Source organism: Corapipo altera, unplaced genomic scaffold (genome assembly GCF_003945725.1).
Source record: "Corapipo altera isolate COAL_440 unplaced genomic scaffold, ASM394572v1 239, whole genome shotgun sequence".
Taxonomy (NCBI): Eukaryota; Metazoa; Chordata; class Aves; order Passeriformes; family Pipridae; genus Corapipo; species Corapipo altera.
This window is the reverse complement of record NW_020884938.1, coordinates 969,374-987,381: the sequence shown is the minus strand read 5'-3', so window position 1 is coordinate 987,381 and position 18,008 is coordinate 969,374. Positions and strand designations below refer to the sequence as shown.

Sequence of the window (18,008 nt, the reverse complement as noted above, 5' to 3'; positions counted from 1 at the left end):
CAGGGGAGCCACCCCACTGCTGGCAAAGACAAACCAAAGTGTCTCCAAATGAATTTGGGGTGATCAATGGACCATGGCAGAATTTGTTCTGTTTCTAGTCCTGCCAAAAACTCAGATTAGAGACGCTCACTCCTGGAACTGACCCGCAAAGCCCGGAGAGCAGCAAAAGCTGATTCCACTCTCCCCCACCCCAATCTCTCCCTCGTGCCCTTATACCTCATCAGGCTCCCTGGTAATCCTGCAACTCATGCCAATAGGACACAGGGCCATAATTCCACAGCAGTGTCTCCAAAAGTAAACCAGCAAATTCAGAAACAGGAGGAGTGACTAAACTCAGCGTGATTAACCAGCACAATAAATTCTAATGACCAAGTAGCTTGGGCCAATATTTACCAGTGCCTGCTGTTGAGTTGATCAGAATACAGAACTCTTTGTGCATGGAGCAGATAGTCTGTTATCACACTGCAGCTTGTCTTTCACACCACATGCACCACTTACTACACAACTGAAGCACAGCTTAGCAATTTTATTCAGCCGGTCTGCCACAAAAACTCAATTTAAAAACTGCATTATTGTAACTTGTGGATATGGATCCCATTAACTAGCTCCTTGTCACTTCATATAAGCACCATTTCTTCACATTTAAGGTACAATTTTAGTAGGAGCTTTTCTTTTCTCCCCCCCCTTCCCTCTCTTTTGTTATCTCAATCTGACTAAACTTTTTCTATCTGCTTCGCTGTAGTTTTGTCATCCCTCTGGCATTTTTAAGACAGGAGGTACATTTTTAGGAGCCTGTCTGCTCACTGGAGAGGCACATCCTTGCTTAATGTGAAGGGGAGCAGGGAGTAATCCCTTCAGGTACCATGGAAAGGGTTTAAAGACATTTTGTTGCTTTCCTTGATTCTCCACTACTCAGCAATACAGTGTGAACACTAAACAGAAACTTCAAAAACTAGCTTTTTAGGGTTCTCAGTTCCAGGCAGACAATTTCATGCCATCAAAAGGTGAGACATGAACGTCCTTTAGCACCAGGGATCCTCTGCAGTGAGCCTGTTTATACCTTGCAGGTCACCACACCATCCCGTTACCTCTGTTCCCCTATTACCTTCCCATCTATCCCATCTTTTTTTACAGGAGCTGAAGGTTAACTCCATTCCAAAGCCATTGGCAAGGCTCTCCCAGCCCTTCCCTTCCAAACTCTCTCTCTTTTTCCGAATCTGAGACTTCTCTTTCAACTGATTTAAAACCAGACTGCTCAGAGCTGGAGACACGGGGAGTGTTACCAATCCTGTAAAATTTACATCTAATATTAACTTATTTTGTGCTTTGAAAAATGCACTTCCTCACCATCGCAGCTCATACGTACACTCAGCAAGGCAGAGGCTGGCTGTTTTTATCATCTTTATACTGTGCCCTTTTCCATTTCCAGCTGGGACAGTGGCCTGCAGGCTGCTTGAACTTGCACCAGAGCCTGAAAGCCAGGGGGAGGCGGAGTGTCAAAGTGACCTACATTCCTCTCACAGTTCCTGAGCTTGACAGAAAATCAGCCAGACTGGAGGCAGGATCTCCAAAGAGAACCCCAGTGCTGACTGGGGAATAATAAACCAGGAAGGTGTTCTGGTAAGGGGTGTCCTGGCAGATGGCTCAGGCTGGAGGGTTTGTGTGAAGGGCAAGATGGGACTCAGTTCCCATCAGGGTGCTGTTGGCATTTTTACAGGATCTGTAGCAAACTCAAAGTAATGGAGTAACTCAAGTATTCCTTTGTACCATAAGATTACATTTTCAAAAGAAAGGCTGTTAGCTGAAGGCTGTGTGGGTATGGGGAATGCCTCATCCATCCAAATACACTGTCTGGGATAACAAGGCCAATAAGAAATCGATTTTTAGTCAATAATATTTGCTGTTCCTACTGTTGGCTGTTCTGCTCAGTTCAAGCCCTGCCAGATCAGTGTCCAGTTACAGACATGTTGTCATAATGCTGCTGGACAGTGGAGCATGGCACTGAAGCCACGTGAAGACATGTCAGTGCCTTGTCAGTGACATTTCAGTTCCAGATTAGTAAGATCTAGAGACAAGAAAAAGGGCGAGAAAAGCCTTGATTCTAAACATTTGTCCTCTTTGAAAGAATTTGAGCAATATCTACCCACAATGAGACCCTCATGCCCATTTTTGAGGATTTCTATAGCTCAAGAAGGAATTCTAAGGAATTCTAAGACCTTACTTCTCTCCCCTAGCACTTGGTTTGCATGGGTGGAATTACTGCTGTCAACGATGCAGCCCAGGCCATATGTGACTTCTTGCTGAAGATAATGGGAATGTCCACAGTGAAAAAGCCACCTTTTCTTGAACTTTATTTGCTCATTTAATTACCATCAGTATGTGAGTTTAGGTATCCTCTCAAAAGAAAAAAAAAAAAGACATTGTAGTAATTTAAAAAGAAATTTTCAGGCTCCCATGCTCTAAAAGGCAATATTTGAGCATAAATATTCCTTTTTGCAAAAAGAACTGCTTTGATCTCTTTGCTGCGGTTAATTGATGCATTTTGGCATGTCTGAGCACCCCGGGGGGAGCGGGGGAACAAAAAACAAAAGACAAACAGCCTGAAGTTCTAACAAAGGTCTAAGAAAACCATTTCTCCTTCCACATCCTGTACTTATTCTTTCCACACTGGTCCTGAAAACAAAAGCCCAATTTTCAAGGCAAAGGACACCTAGGGGGACTTTATAGGCAAAGTATTTATCTTCTTAAAGTCCCCTTTCACAACATTAAAGCAATGGCTAATGTTAATTAAGCCGTACAAAACCCCCTCCAAATCTATTCCCCTCATTAAAGCACTACAACAACAAACCATTGGTACCTTCCACTAATCTTTACAAACGCACACAAAAAGGCTGAGTCTTGATACAAAGTTTGTTGAGACTTTTATTTCTTCCCCGTGTAAAAATTTCAGGGCTGGAGCCTGAATTATCAATGGCAATTCCAGTTTGGGAGCTAATGATATGCAGGCTCAGGCTCTTCCAGGGAACACACAGCAGTAATCAGACTGAAGAACTGCTGCTAAGGCAGACAGATTGTTCTGCTGCTGTATCTGTTTAGCAGTTCCACCCCAGCCTGTGTCTACACTGAGACAGCTTAGAAAGGGAAAACTCGGTTCTAATCAGCTTAATGCAGCGGGCAGTTAAGTGGACGCATAAAAATGCTGCTCTTTTTTTTTAAAGAGTTACAGATTCTTTCCACTTGGCTATGAATTAGCGGGAGGAGAGGCGAGTCTTAGCTGGGAATGAAGCAGGGCTGTGGGGATGTGCTTGGGAATTTGGTATCTCCCGTGCACCAAGCCCGAGGATGGACTGTGAGCACCGGGGTGCTGCTGCACTGGCCTGATTTACCACGGCTTCTGCTTCAAGTGGTCGTCAAAGCAAGTTCAGGCACGGTTCATCATTATTATTTCATCAATTAAATGCACCATGCTCAGCTGGCAGCCAGTGAAGTAGGCTGTCACAGATGCATCCAAATCCAGGTCAAAGGGGGTCTTTGTTCTTCAAAAAAAAAAAAAAAAAAATCCGCTGTGGAATGAGACGTTCCATACTAATCAAAACAGAAACGGTGGAAAAAACAAAACCTTAAGATCTAGCAGAAGTTGACCAAGGGGAAAATATAACATACTTTTGTCTCTCTTGTTATTCACTGGAAACACTTTATCTTCTGGGGTTCAAAGAAACTTCCATTAGGCAAAAATTCAATACTCGGGCAGCAAAATGCCCTGGCTGTAAAAGGCTCGGAAAAAATCCAAGGCATTTAAGGAATCTTTTTCTTCTCCAGAAATCTTATTGTTTTGTTTTGAATGCAGGAGACAATCCTGCCCAGTCACTGGAATGCCCTCTAAACCTCTCTGCAATCCAAAGGCTCTGCTCTCCCTGGGAGCTGATGGGGGTTTGCTGCTCCTCCGGAACGAGCCATCCACACCATTCCTTCACCAGCCGTGGCACCACAGCGGGAGAGCCACTCGGGCACTGCTGCTATTCCCAAAGCACACCTTTGCTTCGCTGCAGTCTGTTTATGTGCAGCCTCCACCTTAGGAATGTGCTGGGGGGTCAGCACTGCTGCCCTTGGGAATGCAGCAGCTCTGCAGATGGTTAAAGTCGGTGCAGTGCCTGTCCTGACAGACTGGGGGCGATTACTGGAGGCATCAGCGGGATCACAGAGACTTTGCCAAGGAGTTTTGTGTGGTTTGCATCTCGGTTCTCTTAGCTCATATCATGGATATCCTCGTTTGTTCCGAGCCGTTATACGCGTGGCTTTTATACAACATTGATTGCAGGGGTGGGTGACAAATATGTTTTCTTTTCAGAGGTTACCAGCTGACAAATAACTACCATTAGTCTTGGCTCTCCATCTAAAAACACAGGGATTTAGCTCCCCATCTCCTTCAGAAATTTATCCTGGGAGGCAGTTCAGACCTGGGATGGGTGTATCCTTTGTGGAACGGCAGCCAATGAGCTCAGATGCTGTGCAGGAGGAGGGGAGCACCACCAGCATCACTGAGCTCCAAGCCCAGCCCACACGGCTGACAGGGCTCCATTGGATCCCAGCAGCAGCTCACTCCTCCCTGCAGGAGCAGAAAGGCCCTGCTCTCCATTCCCAAGGAGGCTCCTCACTATTTTTTTTTTCCAAGTGGTAAGATAATCAATAGTGAAAATGACAATAATCAATAATGGTTCCAAACCTAATTACAAGCCATTCTCCACTCATACTAAACTGTCAGTATCATTAATAAAAGCATAAGTGCTCTGATCTTGCTCCCCTTTCAATCAATAGATTTCAGTGGGTGCAGTTAGAGTTCTTGGTCATAACATGTCGTTGTTTTTTATCTTTTTGGGTCTAAGAGAAGGCACTCACCTCCTTGCTTCTGTTACCTACATAAAAAGGGCACCCACAAAAAATTGTGGCACACTGGGCATCTCCCATATTTAAAGGGAAAAGGTGGAAGCCTTTTCTGTGAAAGACTTTCAAAGCATTTGCACAGTAACTATGACATTAAAAGCAGAGCTTGACTCTCCTCAGCATCAAGGCCAGAGACAGGGAATGATCTGCCCACAGTTAGTGATGAGGAACTGGAAGTTGAACACAATATTGGAAGCTGGACATGATGTTGGACTCCACAGTGTTTTGTTTGTGGTGTTCTTTCAACTGCAAGAGCCACTTGAGAGCCCTGCCTTTCATGTACATACAATGCACATTTATCTCCACATTTTCTAGAGCTTAAGCCAAAGATAAACATGAGCTTTGCTCACAGAATTTGAGCCTGGTCCCTCTAGTAATGGGGTGTGGAAACCAGCATCTTCTGTCACTCTAACAGAAAAAGGGGTCATCCAACAACACCTACAGAATAGAATAGAATGTTGTATTTCCAGTTGGAAACTACATACAACAATCCTCTAGTCAAGCTACCTGAGCACTCCAGGGCTGACCAAGAGTTAAAGCATGTTGTGAAGGGCACTGTCCAAATGAGGCCATCCCTGTGCCACCACTGTGCCACCCTGGTGCTGCTGGGACACAGAGGGGCTGGGGAGCTGTGTCTGAGCCCACAGAAGTGGGACTGTAACTCCAGAAGCACAGAAATCACAATATCCTGCCTTTTTTTTTCTTCCTCACACAGGAATTTCAGCCCCCTACACCGATTGCTCATCACCTGTCCACAACCATCCCCATCCAAAGGCTCACTAAGCCCAACCTGCCCGTACAATTCCCACATCTCTCTCCCTTGCTTCCCCCTCAAAGCAGCAACTGCTTCAGGAACAAGAGGTCCCTCCTTTTGCACACACACAATAACACAGCACTGAAAACCTCCCGTGGCTCCTGTGTGCTGGGAAAGGGGCTGCAATCATTCCAGGCTGCTCTCACCGGGCTGACCACGCACTGGTCAGGATGACGGCAGGAGTTACCAAAAGCTGGTAAACAGAGACATACAAATCTTCAAGGAATGTTGGGATTTGTGGTCACTGGAAAACAGGGATGCTTCTACACAGTCTCCTAGCTGATCCCAGTTTTTCTCGACCTCTGGAACCAATAGGATTCCCCAGACTTTGAATGCTGCCCATCCAGCGCAGTACTTCTTTTAAACTGCCACTAATTATTCAGGAAAGGCATTAAAGAACATTGCAGTCAGGACAACTTTGCTTAAAACATGGTGTTTCAGCTAAGCTTACCCAGGCAGAGCTTGGTGCAGCACACACTGACTGCAAACTGCCCAGAGGAGAGACAGCCTGGCAAAAAGTCACACAGCACAGTCACCAGCCAGGGCTTTCATGACAAGCTACTGCTCCTTGACAACAGACTCCAGAACACCTGAGGTTTTACTGGAGTTCCAGTACTGGCATTTCCCAACTGCCAACAACAAGGTTTGTTTTTCTTAATTTAAAATTAAGTTTATTATTCACGTAAAAATACATGATCACACTTGTCTAGAAGTCAGTTCCTTACAGTAGTACCTCACTCTGTTACTTCAGATCATAATAACCCCGTGTGCTAATTTCGATTATAAATTCAGGTAACTAAGACTGTGAGATCTTGGGACTGGGTGTGTCCTTTCTGTTCTGTGTTTCTGTAAAAAGCAGGGGAAAGAATCTTGAGCTGTGACTGACATCCGTAGGAATTGCCACAACACTTCATAAAGTAACAACAAGAAAGTACTGATTTTATGCTCCCAATATTTGGGTTAAAATGCCACAACCGATGCTGTAGCACCTCTCTTGTACATTTTAGCAGGACAGAAAAACAGGTCACCCTTATTCTGTCCTGAACTGATAGAACAAATATAAAAAAAAAAAAAAAGAAAAGACAGAAGCCCTCCTGTGTTTTAAAACAAACCAGGGCAACCAAAACTGCTGCTGCAAACAGGACACTGTGGTAATCACAATTGTTTGGGTAAGGCCAGACATTGCTTGAACACAGAGTTAAGAACATCCACGTGGCTAAATGCTGCAATTCCTATTAAAACATGCTTGATGACACTTGCAAACTTTAATCTTTTAACTCTACTTCTGTGCATGCATAATAGCTATTTCTGGGATCATTACAGCCACCCTGAAATGCTTTAGTGATTTCAAAATATGCACAAGGTTACAGCAAATATGAACCTGAACTGGAAAACACAAACATAATTAATCTGCATGAACACACTGAACTGTGTGGCATTTCAAAGACACCCACAACCTTTAGCATTAGTTAAGTAGCTGTACACATGCACTCAGGATAGAAAAGGACTATGAAATACCTTGTCAGTGTCTCATTTCAATTTTCTCTAGAAAAAGAAATGTCTCCTGGCTCAGAGTTCAACTGCTCCACGTTTTTCAAATTTCACAACAAACTATGCAAATGATAGTCTCAAATCAGAATATTCTGTCTTTTGTCACATTGTCCAAACCCCTCACGTATTCTTTTTTAACATAAATGAATTGTCTAGTGCCCATTAATTTTGCAAAAGTAAAACAAAATTGAAACTCAATTTTCAAAAGAGCTGTTCCAATCTTTTAAAAGAAGCACACATATAATATATATGTGGAAACTGCAGCACTGCATATTAAACACAGAAGAACGGGAATTAAAATACACATTAAGTGTTCAACAAAATGGCTTCAAAGAAGTAACTCCTGTCTCCTGGATGAGGACACTCAGGTAACTACATTTAGGGACTTTTGTGGGCTTTCTGGGCAAATAATGGGCTCTAATCTCAGTTATTCACAATGAAAAGAAGGCAAAGGCATAAAGTGGCATTAAAGGCACATTATCTGCCAATACAGCCTGCTCCAAATGTGATTCTTACTTGTAGAACATCAGCTTTAACGAGAGAAACCCATTTGAAATCACTAGATTTGTTTCATTAGTGTTTGTTCTGGCCTCAGTCAGTGATTCCTGCATCCCTCCTGTTCTTAGGGAGGCGGCTGTGGCACAGGGGACACGGGTGGGACAATCCCTGGCAAATGGCCTGGCTGCTCCAGGGGGCTCCAGTAATGCCTGGGAAGAGCTTTCCTGAAGATGGGCCAGATTAAGGACTAATTCAAAAGTGCCTGCTATTTACCAGAGAAGTCTCCTGGACGTAAAAAGATACCTTGTTTTTTATTATTATTGTTTTGAATAACCCGAGAGTATTCAGCTATCAGTCTTCCACACACTTACATAAATATCTATTTTTGGTATTTTCATTGTTATTTATATGTTTCCAGGCATACATTGAAATACTTTTGAGAATTTGGAGCCCTCTCTACACAATCATTACTGGTCAGGCTGGAAGCTGAAGCTTTGGCAAGACAGACCTCTGCTTAGACCTCACCTGGCTCCCTGGGTCTTACTGACACAGTTGTGGTGTGGGATACCAGGAATTCTCCAAATAAAAGCCAGTCTGCATGGTTGCACGTTGGAAAGAGAACAGGATTTGGGACGGTTACTCCTCTGACACGTTATTGCTTTAGCCAAAACTGAAAGACAAAGCCCAACGTGCTTTCATGACATGGCTCTTCCTTGCTCCCCTTGGCACTGGTACCCTTCAGAGAAGCTGGAGGGGGCTGTGAGCCTCTCTGCTGCCAGTAAATAAAAGCAGCATCTGCTGGGACTCGATTACCCTGCATCAGGACTGGATTGTTGTCATGAAACAAGACTTACGTAGGGAAGGATCCCCCATGACTACACTCACCCTCAAGTGTCAGTGCTGCCTCAGAGCAGATGAAACTCTGAAAGAAGTTTAGAGGGCCTCAAGTAGGATCCTTAAGTTGAGCTGGAGCACTTTCTACACATCACAGAGGCCAGTGGAGAGGGGCAGCCTGAGGAAGCTGGAGGGACACAGGCACCGCTGCACCACTCCATAATGACACCGGGGTTACTGTCACTTTAACAAGCTGCTACTATAGTGCTATTATCATTCAAAGCTCCTTATCATGCCAAGTGCAAATATTATGACTAGCTGAACATCTAGAGTAATCATTGCCGAGCTGTGTACGTATATTTGTGTTTAATATTGAGGGCTGTTGCTGTCACCAGGCTATAAAATCCAAAGTGGCATTAACATCCCTGCCGAGGATTTGCATAGTGCTGACAGGGACGGAGCCTGGCACTGCTTGGTGTGCTCTGTGCAGAGTGTCTGACCAACAGCAGCCAGGACAGAGGGCTCCTCAGCAGCTGCCAGCGTGGCAGACAACAGATTAAAGAGGGGCACAGCAAACAGGGAGCCCCACCACAAAGCCAGGAATGATCTCGTGGCTGCTTCACCCAACAGAATCCGAGTTGAAACTCCAACATTTCTGGGGCTCTATCAAGTGGGAAGGACCTGATTCTTGTCCCATCCCTGTGCAAGAACCCTTGGAGGATGGCTGCAGTGACCCCTCTTTCTCCCAAAAGCTGTGCAAAACTGTCCCAAACAGGCAGAGGTCTTGTGCCACTGTTCAAATGCTGAAGTATTGCAAAGGCTTGTGTCAAACTGCTGTCAAAGTTAAACGCGCTGACTCGCACCAGAGGCAAACTTGACCACTGTCATTAACTCAGCTCTGCTCACAAATGAGGTGGACTGCTGCAGTTTCAATTTCTTAAAGAACAAGGGAAGCTGAATGTTTTGTAAATTAATGCATGGTAGGATCACAGAAATCTCTATCATGGGCACATGATCACCTGTGGAACACCTCTCGTTTCCCACAGCAGCACGTCACTGCAGCTCCCGTTTTCTGGAAGTCGCTCTCCAGAAGGAAAAGGGCACCCAGTGAGAGAGTTGGACTCCAACAAGGAGGAAGGAGCGTGTGCTCCCGGGGTGTCTGTAACAGAGGATGGGCTCTGCCACAGAAGCACTTGTTGTCATGGGTTGTTTCTCTCTTGCCTTTCACTGGCACTAAACTCATCAATACGAACGGACAAAGTTAAGAGCCCTCAACAGCGGCACTAATTAATTTTTTTTTTCCAGTGATGTTAAATCCGAAATCAGATTTTGCAAATTGCTACTTGGATCACTTGTGCTGGTACCAAACAAACTGAATTATTCATAACAATGGCACTAATCAAGTTCTGAAAAGCCTGGTGACCCCCTGCTCTCGCCTGATAACTGGGAAACAGTGCGAGAGAGGGCAGGAGGCTGCGAGATTAAAGCTAAAGAGGTTCAGGAGGAAATTGGAGCCAGTGATGCTTTATGTGGCTACATTGTGCTAGGAAAGCAAGCCAGCAGATCTGCTGTCCTACAAAAGGACAGGGAATTTGAAGAAGTTTCCAGCGCACGACTTCCAGAAAGGAACTGCTGCAGTGCAACACATAAAAACACAGATATATTTTGCTAGTGGTTTCACACAGGTAAACGTTTGAGGTGTACAGCTGGATTCTCACATAAAAACACAGATATATTTTGCTAGTGGTTTCACATAGGCAAACGTTTGAGGTGTATAGCTGGTTTCTCACAGTGTTGAAACACAGCTGCACTATTTCCAATTCATTTCGGCGCATAATTTTGAGCACAGCAGCAACTAGGTCTAAAAATTCTGCAATATTCCCTATCCATGAACAGCAGCAGGTATCTGCTCCAAGAGGCCAGGTCAGGCACTTCAGGGGGTTTTCCATTTGCAAGTGGACAGACAAACCCGCATTGACTCCAAGCTCCACTCAATGTCCTCATACACCTGCACACATAACACACCTGACTGCAACACCTCACATCCAGGGCCATCCAGTCTGGGACATCACCCAGAGTGACCTCACACAGGACACTGGCTGTCCAACAACACCACAGAGTACAAGGGAAAGAAAAATGGCTCTTTTAAATACAGGCACTGCTCCACTCCACCTAGAAGGGCACTTTAAATCAGCATTTCCTAACTGTGACAGTAATTGCAATTCAACAGGGCAAGTATTATATAGTGAACACCACTAAGTGTGTTTTATATAAAGATTAGATCTAATAAGACACTTGTCATATATTCCACAACTGCCACATGATTTTTCCAAGCAGATTTATTGAGGTTGACCAGCTATATAAAAGACAGTGTGACCTGTAATGCTGTAGTTAAAGAAACATTACCAGCTTCAAAAAACAGTGAAATTACTTTACCTGTTATGGCAACAAATGGTGACTGACTGTTACAACTGAACTACAGCAGGAAAGGGAAATTTTTTTAATTTTTTTAAAGTGAGTTTTGCTGTACATTCGACAGCAGCTTGTGTCTAGATGGGTTCAGAGTTTTGCTTTTGATTAGCTGTCTCAGCCACCAGCTATCTGGGGTTGTTATGCTCATATCCATTTACTTCCTCTTGGCAAAAGACCCTTAGAAGCATCACTGGGGATGCAGAATAAAGCACTTATAATTTAAAATTACATATTTTAAAATAACTCAGTTGGGGCCTCTATTTCAAGGATGTTCTGTAAGTCAGACTCAAAGACTCAAAAATCTGTAGGGATGCTAAAGCTCTGTGCTCATGCTGGGATTACATACATATATATATATATACATATATGTATACACAGACGTTAATACACATTATCAAGCTACAAAGTCCAACCCAACTTCAGACTCTGACTGTTAAGATGCCATCCTGAGTGCTAGAGGGACTGTCATTTGGCCAAGTAACTAAGAAAAGATGTAGTTGTGAAGTTGGGCTCTGGGCTGACTTGGCTCCTCCAGGCTTTCTGCCAGCTGTCTGCAACGAGTACAGCAGGTCACAACAGGCCCTTCATGCAACGTTCTGATCAGTGCAAGAAGCCAAGGAATGGTTTTTAAAAGCACAGTTTTTAATAGCTTGGTAAAAAAGCTGTCCTAATTCCATTTTTAGGCATGTCTCTAATTTTTCTTTTACATTAATGAAAATTCATGCTCTTGGGCCTCATAGCTTTCAAAGAAGCAGTTGCCAGCGTTGATCACTATAAATGTACACTGTCAGCGTGGTACCATTATCACCTTTTCTTAAATTAATATCAGGTAGTTTACTCCATCCCAAGCATATATCCTGAGACAATCAGTTTAATGGCCTATGCAGGTGCCCTGCCAAAATCAAGACAGATAGAGCACGACAGCCAGAAGGTTACCTTATGTCTCTTCTAATGCCTCATTTTAAGTTACCTTTAATTCCGCCAATCCAATTTTTCCATATTCGAAGCATCTCGTAACGTGATTTATGTATCACCTGCCCTTTTTTTCCTTCACTTAAGCTTCCTGTTTCAGCTGACCAATAAATATGCCACCTGCTACAATTGCAGTAAAGGAAGTTTCCTGTGGACTGCTGTCCTGACGTTGTAGTTTACATACAAATGTTCCAAGGAAACCATGCGTTCCCAGTTGGCTTCCCACTCATTATGCCAAGCAGCTCCCTATAAGCCTGTAAGAAGAGCATTCTGTTTGCACTGGGAACATGCAGGAGAGCTCATATACTATTTAAAGAGATACTGTGCAGTTCCTGTTTGCTACAGCTGCACAGCCACATGGGCATAATTATTTCAGTGCAGCCTCTTCTGCTGACTAGGTAGATCTCACAAAGACAGTGCAGCTGTTCGGAATAAGGTCCAGATCCACAAACATATCCATAAGCTTTTGATTGCAAGGGGCTATTAACAGCAAAATGCCTCTGTGGGTCTGCATACAAGTAAGGAGAGCTCTTCTCACTTCTGCCACAAACTCTCAGCGTGACCTTTGTCACATCACTTCAGTCTCACCCTTTATCTCACCTACCCGTGAGCACAGGAGAGGGGGACAAGCCTTATCTACAGCAAGGGCTTGGGGAGTTTGGTGTTCATTTGTGCTTATTAATTGCTTGGAGAGCCAAGGAAGGGAGGGAAATGTAAAGGCAAAGTCTTTTTATTAAAGGAAGTGGGAAGGAAAAAAGTGGGACAACTTTGTAACCCTGAAGGAGGGCTCCAGGCTGGGAAGGGCGACTTATGGGAAGTACCTTCCGCACAGTCTCCCTCCCCGTCCCTTATGTACTCCTCAAATGTATTTATCTCACATTTTGTGTACCTGCCCCCACCTCTGGGAGTGTTTTCCCCTCGAACAGAGCTGGCACTCTGCTCTTGCTGCAGCTCCCTGCAAGCTCTGGCCTCGTCCTGCCAGGGGCTGAGCTCCCCTGGGAAATCCCCCACAGCCAAGCGCCAACCCAGGGCACTCAGAGCTTTGCACAAGGGCAGGATCCCACAGAGAAAAAACAAAACAAACCAAAGAAATCTCTCCTAACATTTCTTCACAGCATAGGTTAGCTGGTCCTTCCCTACTTGCCATACAGTTACCCTGATTTTACAGCCCACGGTAACAACAGGAGAACTGTCCAAGGTACAGGTCACACAGAGTGATCCCCAGGACATCACAACACAGGAAAATCCTCCCAATGTTCACTGTCATCACAGCAGTAACTAGGCATAAGTAATCTGCCAAATGAAACATGCAGAAATACAGCCTTACTGGCAAAGGGCATAAACATCTCCCCTCTAGAATTGTAAGACAGAGTACATATTTTATTTTTTTCTATTTGAAATTTGCCTTGTAACTTCAACCAGCTGTAAACACACGTGCATTTCTAAAAGAGCTGACAGCCATGAAGTCATGCAGTATTAGCAACCAACACCCTTCTGACAGAGCTGGCTGTCCAGCAATCTTCAAATGTTTTCCGTGGGCAATCCCAGATGTTTAACCTCTGGCTTTTGCTGCTGTGCTAACAAGTAACTGTGTCACACATTTAAATGATCCCTTTTTCTGTGACCTATCATGTCTGCCAGCTGATAGAAGCACTTTGTAGAGTCTGTAAACCACTGTTTTGAAACAACAAGCAAAACACGTGCGCAGTAACATGAGGTGTACGATGAGGAGAGACCTGGAAACATTTGGCTTGTACAAATTCATATTTCTGGCTTATCTGTCCCCAAGCAGCTCACAGACAGTGCACAGGTCTGTATTAATACACACCATAATGCACTTTATTCTGGATGACTGATAATGGGATTATTGCTCATGCACCAAAAGCAAGACATCCAAAATTGTATCAGTTTACTCCTAAGGAACAGGATGATTGTCAGAGCCTAATGTGTTTATGACCACGAGGCTGAGCCAGTCAGGTTAGCTCCACAGAGTTCCTGGAAATTAGAGAATATGGTTGTGTCACAGGACTCACAGTCAGCGTCTAACAGAGCAACTGGCTATAAAAAGGACACCCAGTCTGAGAAGGCATTCTCCTTGGAGTGGCACCTGTAACTCCAAGGAATGTTTCAGGGCCTCGTGGCTAACAGGGCAGTGAAGCTGAGGTGGTTTGTAGGCACAGGAACAGCTCCAGAACACCCAATCTCCTCCTTGCTCCTTCCTCAGTCCAACAACAGCAAATGGCTTTCCAGGTTTCCCTGCCACAGGTGGGCGGGAGGGAGTCAGGTGAAGAGGGATTTCCTCCCTTGGGATATTGTCCCACAGAGGGTTCTACTCTCCCTAATCTGACCCCAAGGAGCCTCTTTTGCTACGAGTCCTGACACCACCAAGGGCTGACCAGGTAGGAAGGCACATTCCTCCCTCAGGGAGGGCACCTGATCCAAAGTCTTCTGCAGCCAAAGGAGCAGCTCTTGTGCTATACAGTGGGGTTTGGATCAGACTTCAAGGACAGGGCTGACAGGCAGGAGCAGAGATATGGGCTGGGCTGGGACCATTCCCATGGAGAAAGAGAGGCCAAAAACTGCAGCAGCCACAGTGGAGATTTGGTCAGGAAACAATGACAAGGTGAAGATACCACGAGAAGGAAAGCCAGGAACCACCAGAAGGGTAAGGCACCCTCCTATTTCAACACCACACCACAGAAAAACATCTGTCAAACTGTATTGCAGTCTGAAGTAATCAGTGCAACTAATTATCACTAATTGTAATATAGTTTCTGTCTTGCTGCTAATACATTTAGACTTGCTAATCAAATCAAACTATTCCACCTTGCTGCGCTGCTTTCAAATAAACATTTCAGCAAGGATAAAAAATGAAGCTTTGTTCTCATTTTTTTGTTGTTATGGCTGTCTGGAGAGGCCAGTGGCTTTTTTGCATTTGTTTCACACTGCGACAAAAGGAGTAGAAAATGCCATCAGGAAGAGTATTTGGCACTGAATGTTTTTGTTTAGGAGCCAGAGCAGGTGAGCAGCACCTTCACAGGATGTCCACACATCCAGAAAACACCTGATTTCAAGCATTAATTGAAAGACAAGGCAGCGTTGTGGGTGCACTGAGAAACTAGACACAGAAGTCATGGATTCAGTTCCCAGCTCCTCTGCAAACTTCGCAGCACAACCTTGCTAAACACCTCTGAGCCTCAGCTGCCACTCTGCAGAAGTGGGATTATAACATGTCTTTGTTTAAACTGAAAGCTCTTCAGACACAAAATGCTCTCCACTGCATTTCTGTGCCTGGGTTACCACAGTGAGACCCCTAACAGGCTTCTGGAGGCTCTTTTAATAAAAAATAATTAAAATGTGGTTTCCAGAAATGAAATTACATTTGCAAATATATGATTTTCCTTCACACAGAAGCAAAAAATATTGGAACTTCTTCCTTTCAAAATTGCACCGTTCCATACATTTTTAATAAGCGACCATCCTACTGGGGATTTTAAGGTGTACCAGAGATTTGCACATTCTGGAAAGGAGTTTCTGGCAGGTAAAAAGGCAGTTCCGGAGTACTTGATGCTGTTGAACTGAACTGGACTGTTCCACCCAGAATTCCCACACAATGCCGAGGAAAATTTGCCACAGACACACATTTAACACTGATTTAGGGTTGGAGCTTATTCCCCAAAAAAACAATGTAGCTCTTGGAAAACTTTAAGGTCGCTGAAAGATCAGACTCTCAGGCCTTTCCATGTCTTTGAGGACTTTCTCCCACCCTAAATCCAACCCCTTCCATGTGTGCAGCCAGAAGCTTTCCCAGGAAAAGCAACAGTGATGTTTTGTCTCGTGTCACAACAGACACACGTCCTCAAACCCTGCCATCAGTAAATGTGCAGCCACCTCACTCCTGCTCCAAACCCTCAGCCACATTTCCACCAATGCTAAAGCAGAAAAGACCACAGTCATTGTAACAGTGGAACTGGATTTGAATATTTAGCAGTGCTTTAAAAAGCAATAACCAAATTAATTTGCAGCTACCATTAGCTGCCAGCTTAGCACAAACATTTGACATTCCTAACAAAGAAGAAAGAAAACAGCTGAATATTTCATAGTGAAGAGTGTCTCTGATTTTAATTAATTTTTAGTCTTTGAACTTTGCAAACAGCTACTTGTAACAGAGTTTACAAAGGCCATTTAAAATTGTGATGTTGATCTAGAAATCAATGTGCTTTCACAAAAGGCAACTCATTAGCAGTAAACATTCCTAACTGCCAGGTTTTCCACATGCAGGAAGAGAAGCACCTGGAGGCTACTGAAGCAAATAGTAATCAGGGAGATTTAACATTGTGACAAGATGATAAAAATTAGCTAAATATAATAATAAAAAAAAAATCTGACCTTCTTAAGAATATTTCAGTATGCCTAAAAATCACAGCCTGGAGCTGTGTCTCAATCTCCCCTAAATTCCTTTAAAACAGTTGTTTTGGGACGTGAAAGCTCTGAGGGCAGCAGAGAGATGTGCCCATGCCTATCCTGCACTTTGGAGTGCCAGACTCCACATCCATTGGAAGGGATGCAGGGTGTCTGCACCTGAAAGGCTTTCTGAATGCTCACATTAGCTGAGTGTACAGCCCAACCCACCAGTTGCATTTACCTGCTGGTTCCAGCTAGAAAAATCAATTTCTTGTGCTGTCAGGACATGCTTAGAAAGGACCTGGAGCTCAGAGAGGTACTGGCACACCTAATTTTTTTTTTTGCCTGTTTCAAAGCTTCACCCCAGAACTACACAAGGAAAGATAAAACTTCACCAGGACCTCCATGTGGACACAAAGCCCTTGCTTCCAGCCCACCAAAATCAAATAAAAGTCTATGAAACAAGTCACAACATCAGTACCACACTTCAGCAAATCACATAACTTCCAGACAATGCATGGTTTTTATGCAGACTGTATCTTAACACCACCTAACTATGCACAGCTGTGCAGGATTCAAGAAGTTTAGCAAGGAACCCTTTCAATAACATAAATCATGGAAAAATAACCCTAAAAAAAAAAAATCAAACTTTCTCTGGTGAAGAAGCACACACTCCATCAGGAATGAGATTAGCCTGAGATGTGAGAAGGAACTGGAGCTATTCTGGCTCTGAGGAGGAACCAGCACCGTGGATGAGAGTTCACAGATGAGTGAGTACAAAGAAACTGCGTGGGAAGGAACAAGAGCTTGCACAGCACACATCTGTCAGCTCTATCAGATTCCCAGCTCAAACTCCAGCATCAATAGACACCCCATGGATTTTGCATGACTTGCTGAAGGTCTATGCAACTGTAAATTACCACGCTGATTGCACCAATGTATACATAAAAATCTCTATTTCTGGGAGACAGAATATGGATAATACTCCTCATTTGAATTTTCTTTGTGATTATTCATGTAAAAATTGAAGCATCATTTAATATTAGTTACTAGCACAGTTATAAATAGTTAACTGCCACAGAACATTGTGTGAAAGAAAGCAACCAAATGGAAAGATTTTCTGTGACAGGTCTGTGGGTTTAATCCATTCTGTGGCACACTGCAAACCTATCAGAGAAATAGCAGCATGTCAGGTGTGTGCTGGTTGTAACAAAGCTGCCACTGCACTACGTGGGACATTGCTGAGCTGTGGGCCATGTGCTGCAAAATAATACAGCCCAGGTCTGCTTTCCTAAGGAATAGTTTGGGATGAATGACAACCCTTATCCTGCACAGGGATGGCCAATCCACAGCCTAGGGGAAACAAACCACTTTTTTTTAGTGAGGTGAGCTTTGGGTGACCCATCCCTGCAGGAGCATCACACCAGGGCAAGGTGAAGGGTGGCCACAGCCTCACCTGAAACAGCACCCAAACCCACCAGCCCTTCTATAGCTGGGCCATTGCTGAATTAAAGTGAAGTCT

General features: G+C 44.1%; 1 protein-coding gene across 2 annotated transcripts in view; it reads right to left on the bottom strand.

Moving 5' to 3' along the window:
- The window catches only part of PHF21B (PHD finger protein 21B), a 146,285-nt gene that overhangs the window by 106,541 nt on the left and 21,736 nt on the right, over positions 1 to 18,008 (bottom strand). The window lies entirely within an intron of this gene.